Below are 7,570 nucleotides of genomic sequence, written 5' to 3' on the forward strand. Positions count from 1 at the left end.
GAAATTCTTAGGTTAACACACCTTTGAAATCCCTTTTTCAGACCTCTGCTTCTAGGGGTGGGTGGGTGGGGAGAGATTAACCTAAGAATTATGCATATGTGCATAACCCCCGGACACAGACAATAATGTGGTGAAAGCCTGGAGGGGGGGTGTGTGCAGGGTGGAGGGGTTCAGTGGGGGAAAAGGGGACATTTGTAATAATTTCAACAATAAAGATAAATTAAAGCATAAAAAAGAAAAGAGATTATGTGCTTTCTTGATTGTGCTTGGTCAAGCTTTAAAAGGAGGGATCTGAAAGGGTGGTCACGTATTAGAAGCAGAGGTCTGAAACAGGCATTTCAAAGGTGTGTTAACCTAGATGCACAGAAACAATGGACAGGGCATGCCTCAAGGTTGACTAGCCACCATGATATGCCCAGTTAGGAATTTATGATCAGATTACCCTGTGAAGTTACTTTCTATAGAACCGCCTTCTCAATCCACATAATTATTTAATGACAGTCTTTGTTGTTACAGCTTTTGGCTTAAAGTCTATTTTCTTCTGATAACAGCATAGCTACCCCTGCTCTATTTTGATTTCTTTTTTTTGTAAAATATATTTTTCCATGTCTTAACTTTGAATCTATGTGTCTTTCAAGCTGAACTGAGTCTATTGTAGGTAGAATAAACTTGGGTCTTGTTTTTAGGTGTTTTTTTTCTCCATTTAGCCACTTTTTGCTTGGAGCATTTAATCCATTTACACTTAAAGTAATTATTGATAGGTAAGGACTTACTATTGCCACCTTATTAATTGTTTTAGTTGTTTTTTTGTTCCTTTGTTCTTTTTCTCCCCCCCTTTTTTTTTTTCATTTTTATAAATAAAATTAAACCATCCCACCCTTCTAGGAGCTCAAGGTGCTGACAACAGTTGGAACAGAAGTTATTCACCAAGAACAAAGCCCTTCAGGTTGCCAGCGTTTCACAGGGTAAAATGGAGAGATCTCCCCTCCTAGTTGGAAGTGTGTGAAGCTTCTAAAAGCCAGCCCTACACCCTACAAGGTGGCTGCTCTGCCTTTGTTCTTTTCTTGCTGTCTTCCTTTGAGAATTAATGATTCCCCATAGTTATACTCTGATTTCTTTCTCTTTATCTTGTCTGTATGTACTGTAGCTTTTTGCTTTGTGGTTACAGTGAGGCTTAAACATCTTATAATATGTATTTATATTGTGTACCTATTAACAAACTATTATGGTATAGCTGTTTTTAATACTGTTTTTCTTTAACTTTTATACTAGATTTAAGTGGTTAATACCGTCACATTACAGTATTAGAATATCCAGAATTTGACTATATACCAATTTTACCAGTGTTTTATTATCTTCATGTTACTAGTTAACACTCTTTTACTTCAGCTTGAATAACACCTTTCAGAATTTCTTTTAAGGTATGTCTAGTGGTGATGAATTACCTCAGCTTTTGTTGAAGAACTTTGTTGGATGGAGTATTCTTGGTTGGCAGTTTTTATCTTTGATTGCTTTGAATATATTATCCTATTCTCTCCTGGCCCCCAGTTTCTCTCCTGAGAAATCTGCTAAAAGGCTTAAGTGAGTTCATTTGTATGAGGTTTTTTTCTTGATGCTTTTTAAATCCTTTATTTTTGACAGTTTTTAAATATCATGTCTTGGAAAAGATCATTTTAGATTGAAATTTTAGGGTATCTTATTAGTTTCATGAACTTCAATGTTCAAAACTCTCCAGTTTAGGGAACTTCTAAGCCATTTTTATTTTTTTAAATGTTTTTATTGATTTTAGAGAAGGAGGGAGAGGGAGAGAAATATAGAAACTGATATTTCTCTCTCAGCCAATCGATGAGAGAGAAACATCGATTGGCTGCCTCCTGCATGCTTCCCACCAGGGATTGAGCCCACAGTCATATGCTCTGACCAGGATTGAATCAGCGACCTCTTGGTGCATGGGTCGATGCTCAATCACTAAGCCACACCAGCCAGGCCAATTTTTAAAATTTAAGTTAGCTTTCTGGCCCTTTCTCCATCTCTTCTCCTTCTGGGAGTACAACAATGTGTAGAATGTTTCTGTTAAGTTTGTTCCATAAATCCCTTAGCAATTTTTATTAAAAAAAATTTTTTTGCTCTTCTGACTGGATAATTTCAAATAATCTGTCTTCAAACACACCCTTGCAGGACAATTGGTTCTGTCCAAAATGTCCACTAAGACATTTGGTCCATGCCAAAAGATTCCTGAAATTTGCTCTTGTCCAAAACGTCCACAGAGACATTTGGTTCATACCAAATGGTTTAAAATTTGGTCCTATCAAAAGTGTCCATAAACATATTTGTCCCACACAAAATTGTCCTTGATATTTCCTTCTGTCAAAAGTGTCCACTCTTAAATAATGTCTCTGGGTTCAAATAACCAAAATATTTATTTATACTTTCGTTTTTCAAGATTAATAAATGAAAAAATAATTATGTTTTATTGGTTCAATAATTGTGTTGTGGCTGTATTGTCAATGATAACTGTTGGGGTTTTTTGTTTGTTTTGTTTTGTTTTGTTTTGCCTTGTTAGCCTAGCTAGTGATGGCACTTGTCAAGGACCAAATATCCAGGACCTTTTGGTGTGGACCAAATGTCTGCCACTCAATCTCACCGATTCTTTCTTCTGCTTTTCCAATCTGCTGTTGAAGATTTCTATTAAAGTTTTCAGTTCAGTCGTTATATTTTTCAGTTCCAAATGTTCTATTGATTTTCTTTTATATTTTATATGTCTTCGTTGAACTTCTCATTTTATTTTTCTATTGTTTTCCCGATTTTGTTACATTGTTCATCTCTGTTGTTTTGTAGCTTTCTGAGCATCTTTAGAACAATTATTTAATTCCTTTTTGGCAATTATTCTATGCCCATTCCTTTGAGGTTACGTAGTTACCAAAAATTACTGTGTCTTTTGGTGGTGCCATGGTCTCCTGATTCTTTGTGATCCACGTAGTCTTGCATAGGTGTTTGCAAATTTGAAAAAGCAGTCACCTCTTCCACATTTTACAGATTGACATTGGTAAGAAAAGATCTTCACCTGGCTCAGCCAGCACAGCTTGGTGGTTGAATGTTGACTTATGAACCAGGAGGTGATGGTTCAATTCCTGGTCAGGGCACATGCCTGGGTTGCCGGCTCAATCCCTAATGGAGGGCGTGCAGGCGGCAGCCGATCAATGACTCTCATCATTGATGTTTCTAACTCTCTCTCCCTTTCCTTTCCTCTCCCTGAAATCAATAAAAACATATTTTAAAAAAAAGATCTTCACCTGAAGGTGAAGGCACATTGGAGTTTGCAGCATGCTGTCATCTCTGTTCTAGTGGTGAAGGATACCAAGTACAGGGATATATGGCCAGGGGGCATGGTGTCTTATTAGTTTGGGCTGCAGGGTTCCGCAGAATTGACAATGACCTTTTCTTTGTCAAGCCCTGTGGAAGGTCCTTAGAAGCTTGAAGGGCAGGCATCAGAGATAGATTCAGTGGGGTGCACACATTCAGCTGCAGGAACCAGCTGGAGTTGCCTGTGTAGTGGAAGGGGCTGGTGCAAAAACACATTAGTGGTGTGAAGTAGGGCAAGCAACAAGGTTTGGGGCCAACTCCAGGTTCACTTGCAGTTGCTGGAACCTTGGCTTTTGGCATGCAGTACTGTGGCTGCTGGGACTTGACACAAGCATGGCAACAGAGACCAATATTAGGAGTCAGGCCAGGGACATGCAGAAGCATAACTGGTGGAGCTAGCTATAGATGAGCCCAGTGGTGTAGGCCAGTGACAGAAGACAAAACGGGTTCTGAGTCAACAAGCAGCTGTGGTGGCTTTGGTTGCTAGTGTGTACTTTCATGGCTGAAGTATCTTACCATGGTTACACATAACAATAGAAGCGGAGGATGTATCTCTGGCTGTGAGAGTGAAGATGCACATCTGTAGGGGCTAGCCTTAAGAATGCCCATGATTTTGGGAGTTTGTTATGGAGGTCTTGGCTGGCACTGTACATTTGTGCATCAGCATAGACTTGGAGTGGCTGCTAGTAAAAGTCAAAGGCTCTGGAATAGGTGGAAATAGGGTGGAGGACTCATGTGGCTGGCATCTGCAAACACGAATACCTGTGAGGTAAAACCTGGTGAAATTTGCAGGTCTGTGGCAGCTGTGCTGGCCATTGGTTTGTTCAGTGGTGAAAGCAGCTGAAACGGTCTTCTGCAGAGCTGGTCACTGGAAACCATGGTCATTCTTAATGCATGGCTGAAACTGGTAACCTCTGTTTTTCTTCTTTGTTTCTAGCCATCTATATATCTCAGCTCTGTTAGCCTTTGGGTGGAGTAAAACCAAATCTGGTTCTTCTTGCAGTGCCACAAAAGGCTAGAGAAGCTTTTCACTCACTTCATTCTCCCTTTTCCCATCAGGGGAACTATTTCTAGCTGGGTAGTTCCCTCTCGGTAATGAGCAACCCTGGCTTTGGAGATGGAATGATGCAGACAAAATGAACCTATCTTTCCTTCCCTTTTTGTGCGATTATTTTCATATATTTGTTCCAAAGTGTGTTGAACTTTAAAAAATATATATATATTATTATTGTTGAAAGTATTACAGATAACCCCTCCTTTTTCCCTCATTGATCCCCTCCACACCACATCTGACCCCGCACCCCAGGCCTTTGCCACACTATTGTCTGTATCCATGGGTTATGCATAAATGCATATAACATCTTTGATTAATCTCTCCCCATCGACTCCCTCACCCCCACCTTCTCACTGAGATTCATCAGTCTGTTCCATGCTTCTATGTCTCTGGATCTATTTTGTTCCTCAGTCTATTTTGTTTATTAGATTCCACATAGGAGTGAGATCATGTAAAACTGAATCAAGGAAAATCAGTAAATCAGAATAGGCTAGTAGCAATTGAGTAAATCGAAGCAGTAATAAAAAAAACTCCCAGCAAACAAAAGCCCTAGTCTGGACGGCTTCATAAAGGACCTTTCTATTTCCTTAAATTGTAGGGTTAGATGGTTTACTAAAAATTTTCCTTGCTTCTTGAGGTAGGCCTGTAGTGATATGAATTTCCTTCTTAGGACTGCTTTCACTGTGTCCTATAGATTTTGGGTTGTTGTGTGTTCATTTTCATTTGTTTCCAGGAAGTTTTTCATTTCTTTCTTGATCTTATTGGTAACCATTCATTGCTTAATAACATGCTATTTAGCCTCCATGTGTTTGAATGTTTTTGACTGTTTTTACTGTAATTGATTACTAACTTCATGCCATTGTGATCTGAGATGCTTGATATGATTTCAATCTTCTTGAACTTGTAGAGACTTGTTTTGTGTCCTAACATGACCCATGTGCACTTGAGAGGAATGTATCTTCTGCAGCTTTGGGGTGAAATGTTTTGTAAGAGTCAATTAAATCCATCTGATCTAGTGTGCCATTTAGAGTCACTGTTTCTGTGTTGATTTTAGTCTGGAAGATCTATCCAGTGAAGTCAGTGGGGTGTTAAAGTCCACGACTATGACAGTATTGGTGTTGATCCCTCCCTTAAAGTTCTTAAGGTTATTATTGATAGGTCCTTATTTATTGTCCTTTAAATTCTTTATGCCTATGTTTCTCTTTCTATTTCTTCTTCTTATTACACAGGTTCCTTTAACATTTCCTGCAATGCTGGTTTGGTGGTGATAAACCCCTTTAGCCCGTTTGTCTGGGAAGCTCTTTATTTCACCATTTATTTTGAATGATAGCCTGGCTGGATAGAGTAGTCTTGGTTTCAGATCCTTCTTTTGCATTACCTTGAATACTTCATGCTATTCCCTTCTGGCCTGTAGTTTCTGATGGGAAGTCAGCTGACAGCCTTAAGGAAGCTCCTTTGTAGGTAACAGATTGCTTTCTCTTGCTGCCTTTAAAGTTCTCTGTCTTGAATTTTTGGCATTTTAATTATGATGTGTCTGGGCATGGGCCTCTTTGGATTCTTCTTGCATGGGACACTCTGTGCCTCCTGAACTTGTGTCACTTTTTCCTTCACCAGGTTAGGGAAGTTTTCTGCCATTATTTCTTCAAACAAATTCTCTATCTCTGGTTTATTCTCTTCCTCTTTTGGCACTCCTATGATGCGAATAATGTTCCATTTCATGTTGTCCCACAGCTCCCCTAACTGTGCTCCTGTTTTTTGTTTTTTCTTTTTGGATCTCTGAGTGATTTTTCTCTACCCTCTCTTCTAATTTGCTGATCTGATCCTCAGCTTCCTCTAGTATGCTGTTTATTCCTTCCAATGTGTTCTTTATTTCTCCTATGTCATTCTACATTTCTGACTGGTCATTTTAAATAGCTTCTATATATTTTTTTCATGCTGATGAGCATCCTTACAATCAGTATTCTGAACTCTATATCTGATAGATTGCTTATCTCCACTTCATTTAGCTCTTTCCTAGAGATTTCTCTTGTTCTTTCATTTGGGACTTGTTTTTTTGTTTCTCCATTTTGGCTACCTATTTGGGTTTGTTTCTATGTATTAAGTAGGCCCCCTAGGACTCTCAGTCTTTTTGAAAGGTCTCTGGTGCAGGCCAATGTCAGATGCTGTTTGTGACTGGCCTGAGCACCCTGTTTGGAGCTATCAACAACCCACGGCTTTAGGTCCCCTTCTTTGGGGCTGGGTGCGGTTCAACAGCATCAAGATGCACATCTAAGTCTGCTTTTCCAAGGCCTGGGTCCACAGATCAGGCAAAGACTCAAAGCACTCTGAGGTCTGCCTGCAGGTTGGTTAATCTGATTCTGTTAATGAGCCTCAGGCTGTAGAAACTCCAGGGGTAGGGTGAGAGGTTTTCCAGCAGGGTCAGGCAATTGCTTTCCCCTCAGGCAAAAGCTCCTTGGAAGATAAATGTCTGCTTCTGCAGTATGGGGGAATGACTCAGCACAGGAATCCAGAGAGGTGCCCTCTGAACTCTATCTCCAGAGCCCACCACCCTAGATTCTCTTCATACAGCTCCAGTCCACTCTGCCATCCTTCTGCTGGAGCCCAAGGTGAGTGGCTATATGCAAAACTTTGTATGTTGGTTCTTAAGAGGGTGCCTGCATTTCCAGCCATCTTTCCCTGGCAGATGGAAACCTGACTGCTTTTCACAGCCAGATGTTATGTGGGCACCTTTCTCAGTTCTGGTGCTCCTGGCTGGGAAGCTTAGGCTGGGGTTTAGGCCCCAGAGTCCTCAGTGGGAACCTCCCACAGCTGAGATATCCGCCTGAACCCTCATCTGCTGCCCGTGGGAGCCCATCCAGCCTTCTTGTGCCTCCGTACTTCCTACCAGTCTCTATGTGGTGTCCTCTTTTCCTCCTTGATTATGAAAGTGCTGTCCAGCTCGTCTTCAGTTACAGTTGATTATTCAGGATGGCTTTTCTATATTTTAGTTGTAATCCCAGTTTGGCCATGGGAGAGTGTCAGTGTAGCTTCCATTCAGTCTGCTGCCATCTTTAATCTCTGAACTTTCTTAAGGTTACTCCAGTGCTCTTCCAGAGCTGATTTTGTTCAAACAGAGCTGCAAACTATTGATCTTTGATAGGGGACAATGGCTTC

This window comes from Miniopterus schreibersii (genome assembly GCF_964146895.1).
Source record: "Miniopterus schreibersii genome assembly, chromosome: X".
Lineage (NCBI taxonomy): Eukaryota > Metazoa > Chordata > Mammalia > Chiroptera > Miniopteridae > Miniopterus > Miniopterus schreibersii.